A 13,960-nucleotide genomic window follows, 5' to 3' on the forward strand; every position below is an offset into this window, starting at 1 on the left:
ATATTACTAGGTCAAGATAATTACTTTATTCACCATTATAATTCAATGAAGGATGAGTAAAATCATGGCCTATATGCAACAACTAATGAACAAACAAAAAATATTTGCATCCTTCAGTGTGAAACAACATTGCAGAATGGTTGTTTTTGCTTCAAGTTTGCCGCGCATAAAGATGATGCAAACTTTTTAGAGATCGTGAAATCAGCTCGAGTCCAGGAGCATCTCTGGACTTGTGTGACCAGAATATTCCGCGACGCTTATCTGTGTGCCATCTCCAACCATTGGGAATAATACGTCAAATATATCCCCAAAAACAGATAACGGACCTGACAACAATCGACCTTCATGCAAAACCTCTTATATGCCTACTTTTACGCGCAATGTTGTGCGGAAGATCAGGCCTGTGCCCTGTGTTGCTGTCAGTTGTGACAGTTCCCAGATGGGGCCTGCTACTGTATGTGAGATTGAGTTTCTCACAAAAAAACTCCCTCTCCATCCAAACCGTCCTCAAAAACCTTCTCCAGGCACAGGTCGTTGCGCCAGCTCCCAGGACAGAGGCTGGTTGTCTTGTCGAAAAGCCCTGAGTGCTCGGCATGAAAGGAACCGCTCGGGGTCTCTGTATAGCCGAGGCCATTATCAGGGGATGGGGAATCGACACGGGCGGTTGGAACACTGATGGTATTTCTTCCTATTAGAGGTCGTGGATATAACGAACCTTCTCTAATCCATGGTAAGTAGCCTAAACTACGCGGATTTCATCATTTGTTTTGAATAAATTTCAAGGGACACTTGAATTAATTGTGATATTTACCTTTTATTTTTGTTATCGAGGCTATTTCCTGTCTTGCCTACATGTGATGCACAGTTTTCAGTAACGGTGTTGATGGAAGTCAGTCAAAGTTGACTACGACGATGTAACTCCATAGTTATTGCCATAGGCTACCATGTGGAGCGTTGTGCGCTTATTTGCTCGTGGTAAGCCGCTCTGTTACTGGTTATTATAATGATAAGTAGGCTACACTGGAGTACCACTTCGACACGTTATAACACTGTAATACAAATAGCCTTATAATAATCACCATCATAATAATAACCCGAATAATCAGAATAATAATCAGAATAATAACAATGCATTGTCATTATCATTATATGCGTGATGATTATAATACATGTTCAAAAGACAACTCAGAAACGTATGGTTACTGAAATGCATGCAGTAACACAGGCCCATGTGGGTGTGCTAGCTATAGGCTATATGTTGATGGTGCAGATTTTTCGACTTACACAAAATGAACAACGTTGGCATTCAATAGACTACTATAGACCTTTTTAACGTATTCTTGAGGCGGAGCGGAAGTGCAAATAGAACGTGTTATTGTTTTTACAGTTGAAAAGTCTATAGACAATGAAATAAAAAATATAATTGAAGAGGGGTAATCTAAATGATGTGCAATGTAGGGTAGAAATATTACAAATGTCTGTTTTCACATGGGTTCTCTTTATATATACGATATGCTACACCCATTGCCATATACAGAATGTGTATTAGGCAAATGACTAGCCTAAAATATTGTTCTGAAACACCCTGACTAATACGGCATCCTCTATTCGCCTGTGGCGCGCGGCACTATGAGATCAAGTGAGAAGAGAGGACGAGAGGCAGACCTCCCAAGTGGCTGGGGGCATGCGTGTCATTGTAGGGGACTCGGCTAACACTCCATTCATCCCGGCGAGCAGGAGGCGACTGTTCTGTTTTGTCGGTGATAAACATTTAAAACCGTTAATAGAGACCATAAATCCAGTTGGGAATGCTACACGCAAAAACATTGACCGGAAAATGGCTGCGTTTACATCGTTATTCTGGCCTTGTGGATTTAACAAAATACACCTTCAAACAATACATAACCCTACCCGCAACCTTTTAAAAATGTAGGTAGCACGTATTATGTGTTTCACAATAGGCTACAGTGCAATATATTAGCCTACATTTAAACAAATATATAGTCTAGGCCTAGTACTACGAATAAGATTCAGTGAGGGAACATATATATTTGCATGGATTGAGAGAGTTTGAAATTTAAATCTACCCAACCTCTCTGCTTGTAAAACGACTTATTCACGATTGACTGTTCACAGTGATTGAGTAATGTAGGCCCTATCATATCAAGGTGTGTGTGTGTGTGTGTGCGTGTGTGCGTGCGTGTGTGCCTGCGCTCAATGATGCATTTTAGAAAGGTTGCTTTGCGTAAAGTTTGTTAGGCTATGCTAAAGTTGATGTCATTTAAAACAATGTGCTCGTGTTTGTCTTTCGTATAGGCTATGGCGATATGCGTTGCATTAGTGCTTCAAAATTATCTGGAGCACTGTGTCTTCGTTTTAAAATGACTACATTTCAGACTTAGGTCTAATTCAATGTTCCCAGTTGTGTTTGTAAATAATTGGTGTCCAAATAAATAAGACTGGATACCGTCTATTAGCCATAATAGTTATGTTTTGTTAGCTAAACGCTGTGGATTGACACTAACTGACCTTGGCCAGATTCGAGACATTGTATGCCATTTATTTAAGTGGAAGGCGCGTCGCCGCGGCATGATGAACCGCCGCGGTAGTAGTGTAATATTTCTTCACTTGGAAATAAACAGACCAGGGACATCACAGACACGAGTTACGCACAGTATTAACCTTTTAAACTAACCAATTAAAGAAAGGAATAGACAGTGCCCGAAAGCTGTTCGATAGGCCTAACCAAGCACTGCGGCGGTGAATGTCTGGTCAACTTGGCTGGAATATAAATTCAGGCCCATATGGAATGGGAGGCGCATACAGCCTTCATCAAATCGATATCATAGCTGCTAATTTGCACAAATTACCCTAACTATAGGCTAACCGTTAAATATTATTCGTTCAGGTTAATCCGTTAATATAGGACAAAATGATTTAACAAATCACTGTATTCCAGGCTTTGTAGACTACCCTGCAAATCAGTGGCTTTATTTGCTTTATCGCGCCATTGAATGCAGCTTGCATGCATTATTGTCCAAAATGTGGTGTTGAAGGCTACTTTGGAAGTACTTTGAAACCACCCCAAAAATATTGTCATTTCGATGTGACAACACACATCAACAATTGAATACCTAAAACGCTCATAGACCGAAATACTCATAGGCCCAAGTTATTGAACTCTACATGTTATCGTCCATAACAACCCTACAAATCAATGTCCATGCATTTCCCATCATTGTACTTCAAGAAAGAGATACAAATCCAGCCTACATTAGAATGATATAGCCTACACCATTCCCAATGTTAAACATATTTTGAACACAAACCAATTAATAGCATAACGTTGTAAAGACGGCGCTTTAGACACACCATTGATAAGAGAGACAGGGACTCGTTCGTAGGACTACAGCCTACTAACTGTTAAGATTATTGCCACTTGATCCCCATATGTGAGTCTTTCAAGCAATTAAAATAAAACAATAAACATGGCAAAGATGTTCTTCGGTTAATGCTTTTATAGATATCGTTCTAAAATTAAGACTAAAATGGAAAACGGAAACTAGATTTCAAATATAAACATTGTTGACGCGATTCATGCTTATTTGCATTTTTTTATGTGACATTATAAGGCAGGCAGCATTTGTACCACTAGCATGGCTCCGTTTTTAAATTAAGCAGACAAAATGTATAAGTCTAAACCTATCTGTAGCTAAAGGACTATGATTGCATTTGCAAAATCCTGTTAAATGACATGCAACATGCACGAGATAATACATCATATTGCAAATGCTTTTCAGGTCTATTGCTCTTCGTGTTGTGTCCAGGGACTGAAGGGGATTTTCTCTTGCTTGCTGTATGAGTGATGGCGAAGCAGCGGTCAAAAGACACCTAGATTATTTGGCTACCCCAAGAGGATATGATGTCATCCCTATTCGGACGAGGTTCATTGACTTCTTAAAGATGGTTCGATTACTCTAAGCATACATATCTTCCGACGCAGCTGCAGCAACGCAGATGTCGCTGCAGGGTTTCGCCAACAACAGAGAACAAATCATTCAAGTCCGTATTTGGCTGACAACTAACGCGCCTGGGGGTTAAAAATGAACACGTACAAAAACCCGAACTCTTTCTGAGTAGCCTCGGCAATTGATGGCAATCAATACAACTTCTCATTTTGTCAATATGAATCTTGCAGCCATCACTATCGAATGCAGACAAAGGCCTCATCGGTTTGACCAGTTGAAAATGTGATAGAGCATGTTATCGTCCATCATACACTGACCCTCTGTGACCAGTTCCCATGCATGGTATGTCAGTGCGTTTCTGACCGGGAGCGAGTTCAGCTATTTCCTTATCTGTCCGGTGGAAGTGGCCGGGATAACTAGGTCGAGATGACGGCATCACGCTGTGTTGGTCACAGCGTGTTTCCAGCCTGTGACGCAATACAATAAATATTTACACCCTGTGCCACCTTCCTCTGAAGATTAGGAAAGGGAATTCAGCAAAAAACGAAAGATGTCCCCTATCTTTCTCTCTAAGTGTTATGATCAGGGGCATAAAGTCTAAACATTGAATTCAAAATGCAGAACAGTTTCCTGACTGATAACATTTATTTTCAGGACCAAAATTCTGCATATCAATATAGGTTATTTTTTAGGGGCCCACGTGACATTTTGCCATGCCAGACATTAAAATGTAAGGTCAATCAACTGATTTTGTTCACCGCCTAACAAAGATCTTTAAGCTTATATCAACAGAGGCCATGCTGTGTCCTCTTAAAGACATGGAAAATGAGATCTCTGTAATCTAACACCATTGTTCTGTACCATATCTGACCTGAATGGCTACACTTTGGTGTTGCTACACACCAGATTGTCTCCCAAAACATCAGCAATATTACATTGTTTTCATAGGACACAGCGTGGGACCATAGGCTGTGCCTCCCACGAATTCACGTGAGAAAGCGGGTGCACGTGCACACACACTTTCTCATTTTCTCTTTGTCTCTCTCCTGGATCATTAATGAGCATCAGGTCAGAGTGGAGTGGTGTTGTGATGGTGATGGTATAACCCCTGGATGGGGCCCTCCAGCCCCCCCGTCAGTCAGTCAGTTAGGGCCCTGTGAGGAGAAAAGAGGACGGTGCATCCGGGGCCAGGTTCCTCTGTCATCCATCATGGGCAGTACTGGAGAGTTTCTGGAGAAGTCTGTGTCTAGCCTGCGTTAAACCACAGCGATGACAACCATCCACATTCTACCCCCTCTCACGCCATCTCCCTCTCTCTCTCTCAACCTCCCTCCCTCCCTCCACATGTGTTGCTAAGCTTTCCGAAAGGGTTCACCGCATTCCCCCTAACTGGTGCAGAGCCGGTGGACCCATATGCAATCTGCCATATTGAACGGGCACTAAGTTGGATCTATGAGTACCCTTTATTTTCTGTGCACGTCAGTCCAGATCCAGTGAGAAACCAAACAACTGCTTTCGAGGTGAGAGTACACAAACGCACACATCCAACACCCACTATGTGTCAACAGGCAACGGCCCGGGTTGATTAATGACCATGCGGCCCAATGAATGCTTCCTTGTTTTAATTGGGCTGATGACGACGTCACCGTGTTATTTTGACTCTCCCAGTCCCAGAGCACTCCCATCAGCCATCACAAGCACATAGGGACCTGTCATATATCAGACAGGAAGATAATGGCCATTTTTCCCACTGATTCATCCATCCACCGCCCCTGAACCTTGAACTCTGATATCCACATATACAGTGCCATCAGAAATTATTCATACCCCTTGACTTATTCCACATTTTGTTGTGTTACATCCTGAATTCAAAATGTATTACATTTATGTTTTGTCTCACCCATCTACACACAATACCCCAAAATGACAAAGTTAAAACATGTTTACATATTTTTGGCATATTTTTGAAAATTAAATGCAGATATATCTAATTTACATAACTATTCACACCTCTGAGTCAATACATGTTAGAATCACATTTGGCAGCGATTACAGCTGTGAGTCTTTCTGTGTAAGTCTCTAAGAGCTTTGCACACCTGGATTGTACAATATTTGCCCATTATTCTTTTCAAAATTCTTCAAGCTCTGTCAAGTTGGTTGTTGATCATTGCTAGACAAACATTTTCAAGTCTTAAGTTTAAGTCAATACTGTAATTCAGCCACTCAGGAACATTCATTGTCTTCTTGGTAAGCAACTCCAGTGCAGATTTGGCCTTGTGTTTTAGGTTATTGTCCTGCTGAAATGTGCATTCAATCTCCCAGTGTTTGGTGGAAAGCAGACTGATCCAGGTTTTCCTCTAGGATTTTATCTGCGCTTAGCTCCATTCTGTTTCTTTTTTATCCCCAGTCCTGAACGATTACAAGCATACTCATAACATGATGCAGCCACCACTATGCTTGACAATATGGGGAGTGGTACTCAGTAATGTGTTGTGTTGGATTTGCCCCAAACAAACACTTTTTATTAATTATTTTCACTCTGTCATTTAGCTTACTATTGTGGAGTAACTACAATGTTGTTGACTCATCCTCAGTTTTCTCCTATCACAGCCATTAAACTCTGTAACTGTTTTAAAGTTACCATTAGCATCGTGGTGAAATCCCTGAACGTTTTCATTCCTCTCCGGCAACTGAGTTAGGAACCATGCTCAGAGGGATATTCAATGTCTGCTTTTTTTTTTACCCATCTACCAATAGGTGCCCTTCTTTGCGAAGCATTAGAAAACCTCCCTGGTCTTTGTGGTTGAATCTGTGTTTGAAATTCACTGCTTGACAGAGGGACCTTACAATTACAGTGCCTTCAGAAACTATTCACACCCCTTGACTTTTTCAGCCTGAATTTAAAATGTATCAATCAATTTTTGTCACTGGCCTACACACAATACCCCATAATGTCAATGTGGAATTATGTTTCAATCATTTTTTACTAATTCATTAAAAATTAAAAGCCGAAATGTCTTGAGTCAATAAGTATTCAACCCCTTTGTTATGGCAAGAATAAATACATTTATTGGACTAAAGAAGACACATAATAAGTTGCATGGACTCACTCTGTGTGCAATAGCAGTGTTTAACATGATTTTTTCATGACTGCCTCATCTCTGTACCCCACACATACAATTTTCTGTAAGGTCCCTCAGTCGAGCAGTGAATTTCAAACACAGATTCATTTACAACATTGTAGGTCCTCCATAATACTAACCTAATTGACAGCGTGAAAAGAAGGAAGCCTGTACGGAACAAAAATATTCCTAAACATGCAAAGCAATTCACTTATTGTCCTGAATACCAAGTGTTATGTCTGAGGCAAATCCAATACAACACTTTACTGAGTACCACTCTCCATATTGTCAAGTATAGTGGTGGCTTCATCATGTCATGGGTATGCTTGTAATCATTAAGGACTGGGAAGTTTTACAGGATAAAAAATGAACAGAATGGAGCTAAGCACAGGCAAAATCCAAGAGGAAAACCTGGTTCAGTCTGCTGTCAAGCAAACACCGGGAGACAAATTCACCTTTCAGCAGGACAATAGCCTAAAACATAAAGCCAAATATACACTGGAGTTGCTTACCAAGATGAGATTGAATGTTCCTGAGTGGCCTAGTTGCTTAAATCGGCTTGAAAATCTATGGCAAGACTTGAAAATGTCTGTCTGGAAATTATCAACAACCAACTTGACAGAGCTTGAAGAATTAAAAAGTAATAATGTGCAAATGTTGTACAATCCAGGTGTGCAAAGCTCTCAGAGACTTACCCAGAAAGACTCAGCTGTAATCACTGCCAAATGTGATTCTAACAGGTATTGACTCAGAGGTGTGAATACCTACATGAGATATTTCTGTGTTCCATTTTCAATAAATTTGCAAACATTTCTAAAAACATGTATTCACTTTGTCATTGTGGGGTCTTGTGCACAGATGGGTGAGAGGATTTTTTTTTTAACCCATTTTCAATTCAGGCTGTAAGACAACAAAATGATGAATAAGTCAAGGGGTATGAATACTTTCTCAAGGCACTATATCTGTATGTGTGCGGTACAGAGATGAGGAAGTCATTCAAAAATCATGTTCAATGCTATTATTGCACACAGAGAGAGTCCATGTGACTTATTACGTGACTTGTTAAGCAAATGTTTATTCCTGAACTTATTTAGGCTTGCCAAATACATTTCAGATTTAAAATGTTACAAAACATCCTTACACTTTGACATTATGGGATATCGTTTGTAGGTCAGTGACAAAAAAATTCTCAATTTAATCCATTTTAAATTCAGGCTCTAACACAACAAAGTGTGGAAAAAGTCAAGTGGTGTGAATACTGTCTGAAGGCCCTGTATAACCTATAACCCCGACCGTAATCCCTCAGCTACCAGGCATTTGACGCCAGTGCAGTAGTGAAGTCCAAACCACACAGGTTAAGCCTGTATAATGCCTCACCGTAGATATTGTTCTCTTTTTACTCAGATCAAAAGAGGGCTGTGAAAGTTCTCTATGGCTCGGCCAATCACTGGTCTCATGAGTATCAGGTTTCCCTTTCATCAAATCACAGAGCTGGAAAATCCACTCGGGTCTCTCGGGCCGGCCAATGACACAGAGGCTGCTGCCAAGCTGGCCAATGGGACAGAGGCTATTTTTTTGTGAGTATGTTTCCCGGAGCCAGCTGCCTCAGCACCAGACTACACTTACTTTCCCTTATGATACATGAGATAATCATCTGGTGTAGTACAGCACTTCAGCTTTGCTTGGCCACAGTGCTGTTCAAACATGTGTGGAAACCCAGCAGAGTAGGTGTCCATTTTAACCTGTCTAGTTAATTAATGATCTCAAAGTTTGAAGAGATGGAGAATTTGAGGAATTGTTCCAAAATGCTGGGCTGCAACAAGATCTCACGGTTTAACCCTCACGGTTTAACCAATTTTGACTTCAGATTCTGACGTTAATCTACATTTATCCAAACGTCAAATATTGAAGTGGCTCCAAACATCAAATTTCGAAGTTAAGTGTTCAGGTTTGGGATAGGATTAAAACAAAAGTGTGTGTCTTCCACGGGGATTGAACACGCTACCTTCGGATCCAGAGTCATGGGATTACCTCTAGTACTTGATGGTAATAGCGCTCACAGTTGCCCCTAGTGGCTGGGTTTGAAGGCATTTCCCAACATCCTCAAGACATGGACAGACGTCCAATTTCGAAGTCAATCTTGAGCGATCTAGCTGTCCAATGACTTGGCCCTGGTCCTTTCTGAGTAGTCTTTCTGTCCATGTTGTCATTTGATTTATAAGTGCTACTGATTAATTTAATTTCCACATTTCCTCTCATTTGAAACAAGTTAAGATGTCATGGTCTGTGCATGCCGTGATTGTTCATCGATAGGTTTCCTGGCAATTGGCTTCCTTGAAATTAGGCCTATGCTATAGTACCCTAGCGTGCTGCTTGACACAAAAAGATTTTCTTTCTAAATTGAATAAAGTACAAGTTGAACTGATAATAATATGGATAATGCCATGTAATTATACAATTCATTACAATATTTATAAAGTTGAAAGGAGATACTGTATTATGTGTTGACATGATTAATACAGGTATTTATATTACATGCCCAGATTGCAACAGTAGGCCTACCATTTTAACAAATAGAAAATGCAAATGTTTTTATATACATGAATAATAGATGAATAAATACATAATTGAATGAATAAACGAGCTTAGCTACATGTTTGGTGCATCCTCACTTAAATTTGGCAGATCTTTCGTTAGAAATGATCAAACTTGAGTGTGTTTCAAGGCATAATTTATTAGCCTGAATTCTCTCATTTCGACGAGGCTATAGTTCACGTAGGACTAAATCTATAGGCTAATCAACTACATGGAAATTATGGGCTTAAAAAAACATTTCATTTGGAATCATTGTGAGTATCGGTAGCGCACTTTTTTTGATAGGCAATATGCGGTATGGTTAGGCCTATATATTATTTCTAATTAGATCTAATATCCTCCATGAAATGAACCATATGTATATTATGAATTAGGTTGACAATGGTTATGGTTTTAGGTTTTTATTTGGGGACAGGGATGTAGACTAATCATTTTTGGAGACAAAGTTCCAACTTTTAAATCAAACATCTTATTTTATTTTTACAATTGAGTTTAAGTTATGAGCTATAGTCTACTGTAATCTGACGGACAACAGAAATTCGCAACATTTATGATTTCGCTAGCTAACTCCTTCCTACATGCAACTCACCACTTCTTTCCAAAAGGTTTTCTTTTAAGCGCGCATAGACTACGTAGCGTATTGATTTAATGAGTGGGTGGCAGATTGATCTGCAACGGAGTGGCCCCTTGTTTATTGGTCGTCTTGTCCGTAGGGCTGAGAACCTGAAGTCTCTCCCGGGTGGCCCAAATTCCAGGTGCCCTTACACTTCCACAACACCCCACTGCTTTCATTACTTGCTGCAGAATGGTTTTGATCATGTTTGCAGCTAACATAAACCCTGACCACACACTTTTGGCGCCCTTTGGGTAAAAAGAAGGGCCATTTTTACGCTGCCGGGAGAGGAAGAGGGGGGAAAGAATACCAAGTAGTTGACCGGTGGTCGCCATAGCCTCATACTGTCAGACATGAACATAACACATTTTATTGTGTCTGCCTGCAACGCCGTATTTCATAATTCGATGACCAAATGTCATACCAAAAATACATAATTAGTATCCCCCTTGTGTACAAGTTCTTAGGCTATTTAGTCTCCCGAGCTCATGAAGTCATGAAGCTCCCTACAATTAGTGCCAATTTTACACCTACGTGTAGTTGATGCGTTATGCACTAGTCACACATAGGCTATAATAGGTTGTACTAGGACTAATCAAACAATTGCCCCAAAAGGAAAGGAAAGGTGGATACTTAGTCAGTTGTACAACTGAATGCATTCAACTGAAATGTGTCTGCCGCATTTAACCCAGCCCCTCTGAAAGTACAGAGCGGTTCATCAGGTTACTCCATGCAGGACATTGCTAAAATACAGGTGACGTTAACATCCAAAATAAAGGTAACACCAACATAAAGTATCATAATCTATTGCACCGTGGCATAGATTCTACAAGTTTCTGCGTGTTTCTGAGTGCGAAATCATTCTTCCAAGGTAAATTCCATAAGTATGTGTTTTGTTGATGGTGGTGGAAAACACTGTCTCAGGCCCCACTGCAGAATCTCCCACAAGTGTTCAATTGTGTTGAGATCTGGGTACTGAGATGGCCATGGGATATGGTTTACATCGTTTTTTTGCTCATCAAACCATTCAGTGACCATTCGTTTCTTGTGGATGGGGGCATTGTCATCCACTGGGGGCATAGCCATGGTAGCCAAAATAAAGGCACCTTGTTTCGGTGCAGTGGCATGAAGTCATAAACATACAGACTAGACCTCCACCCCCCACCCCCCACTCACACACACCCACACCAGGTCTACTACTACTCCATCCCATAGACCAGCCAGTGCTCAACCCCCACACAGACACATCTAAACCTATCCCACCCCCATCCCCTCCCAGACAGCTGATAACCAGTGTTTTAAGATTCCTGACAATTTATCAGCAGCACTGGCCTGGTTACTGGCCAGCTCTCTGTCTCTCTCTCTCTCTCTCTGGCTCTCAGTTCTGAGTGCATTTAAAAGGGAGAGTTAGAGGGGAGTCTGCATGTGAAAACACTAATGTTGGGACAACTTGTTTTAAAAGATTAAACACTTTTCTGTTGAGGGTAACTCTGCTCTACTTCCATTTTTGATTTGATGTGTCTGCTCTGCTAGAACCCCCTCTCGTGTCTGACATCGGCCTTCTAGGTACACTTCCTTTTCACAAATCAATAACAGAAAAATACATTATACAGTATTCTATAGAGCTGGTATTACACACACACACACACCCATGCATGCACGCACACACTCTCTCTCTCTCTTTCTCTCCCTCTCTCTCTCTCCATGTTAGCTACAGTAGCCTTTGCTCTCACATCTAAATACACTCACAGCCTCATAATGAGAGGAAGTTTACAGCTAAGCCCTGCTTGTAAAGGGAATCTCCTCTCTTCTGACTGTTGCAGCCATGAAGCCTCTTGCCAGACCACCAGCAACAGGTTCTTGGGTTACACCACTAGATTACACTATCGCTGGAGCTAGGGGCTCCATGTCAGCTCTGCTCAAATGGGACGGGACCATACCTGGGTTCACATATATGAGAAATCTTTCAATACTTTGAGCGTTTGCTTAAGCCTAAGAGCCAGGTGGGCTGGGTTTGCACGTTTGGGGCTTTTCTGTTGGTTTTGTTGCAACAGGCAAGCTCAATAAATCACAGGTAGTTTAAAAAAAAATGATTTCAAATAGTATTTGAACCGATAAGTTTGCGAGACTCTCCCTCCCTTCAGCAGTCCTATTATAGCAGCTGTAATAAACCGGGGATAGTTTTTATGACATTGACTCCAACGTGCTGATAGCAAATGTGCTCCTGGGAAGACAACTTTAGATCGCCATGTCGAATAGCAGCTCCTCTATTTCAACTAAGTGTACTCCTACTGCCTGTTGTGTTCGTTTTAACGTGTTTCTGAGTGGTAAACTGACCAATGAGAGAGAGCGGACTGCTCATATCTTGGTCTCATATTGCAATATGACTTAGTCATAATGTAGTACTTTGGGTGTTGATATCCACATAAATCAACCAACACACGATACACACCCAGCCGGGTGTCGTATAGCGTCAACAAAGATTTGCTACTACTTTCAAGGACACCCAAATCCTACAGCTGTGTTTGGCTACAGTTGTAAATGAAATTACTGCTCTATGAAATTTAAGAGCAATGAGTCCACTCCTGTGTTTGCTGTCACTATGGAAACCAGAGTGCCCCTGTCATAATTCATAAATATACATTGCCATAGATTGCTGATGTATAAACTAGTTTACACACGCAATGCAACATGTAGGAAATCATCATAATCAACTGCATTTTCCGTCAATTATGTTTTGTGTAAATTAAAATGTATTGATTCTGTATTTATTTATACAGTGATTTTACTCTGAAATGTAGAAGCATAATTCAAAATTCTGGTCTATAGAAAAAATAAACCACACTATGTTGAGCTTTTCCAATATGATTTACACGGTTTTCCTGGCGTTGGCTGTTCAAAACTCAATAAAACAGATTGAAACAAAACGAAACAAAAGTCAGGAAAGAGATGACATTTTCCAAGAAAACCACAACGATACAACTGTCAAAGTCCTTCGAATTTAGGATTAGAGTGGAACACAAATCAAATTCACTACAGCCTCTGGGAAGACTCTCTCATTCTCTGTTACTGTTCAAGACCTCTATTTCCTCTGCTTATTGTAAGTATAAGGAAATGTGAATGGTCTCATTTCAAGGGCAGGCTCACTTGACGGAACTTGTAATATAAGGCAATGTGATATGCGACTGCTTAGGCCCTGAATAACGTAAAGCATATTTAGAAACCCGAGGGTGAAATCTTGGAGACGTGCATATACAGGCTGTGGGCCTTGATAACAGACAAGCCTGCGGTAAAAGTTACATTGACGCCTATAGAAAATGTAATGTAAGTTGCAGCCATATTGTCTGACTCCACAGGGAACACTTGTGGATAGGGGAAATGATTCTTTTTGGAATAACATTTATTTTAACCACAAACGTGGGGTGTAATTTCCTTCTCCACAAAGGGCTGTGGAGTTTTTCAGACTTTTTTTATGCCGGATGAGGTGTACGCAAATGCAGCTAAACACTGACCTCTTGTGGTTAAGACATGTCTTCAATACACACGAACCTATTGGAGCTTGTGGCACTGGCAGTACAAATATGAGCTTGTCATCTCTGATGGATTACATTGTATAGCACTTTTCCCAAGGTCTGAATGTTTTTTCAAAACCTATCAATAAA

At 40.7% G+C, this 13,960-nt stretch overlaps 1 protein-coding gene across 1 annotated transcript in view; it reads left to right on the forward strand.

Annotated features, from left to right (window-relative positions):
* The first annotated feature begins 531 nt into the window (after positions 1-531).
* LOC139579118 (scrapie-responsive protein 1-like) overlaps positions 532-13,960 on the forward strand; it is a 31,621-nt gene continuing 18,192 nt past the window's right edge. Inside the window, exon 1 of the mRNA XM_071407408.1 lies at positions 532-730. The gene's annotated coding sequence lies outside the window, so the exon portion shown is untranslated. The remainder of the gene's footprint in view (positions 731-13,960) is intronic.

Source organism: Salvelinus alpinus, chromosome 6, assembly GCF_045679555.1.
Source record: "Salvelinus alpinus chromosome 6, SLU_Salpinus.1, whole genome shotgun sequence".
NCBI classification, from domain to species: Eukaryota; Metazoa; Chordata; class Actinopteri; order Salmoniformes; family Salmonidae; genus Salvelinus; species Salvelinus alpinus.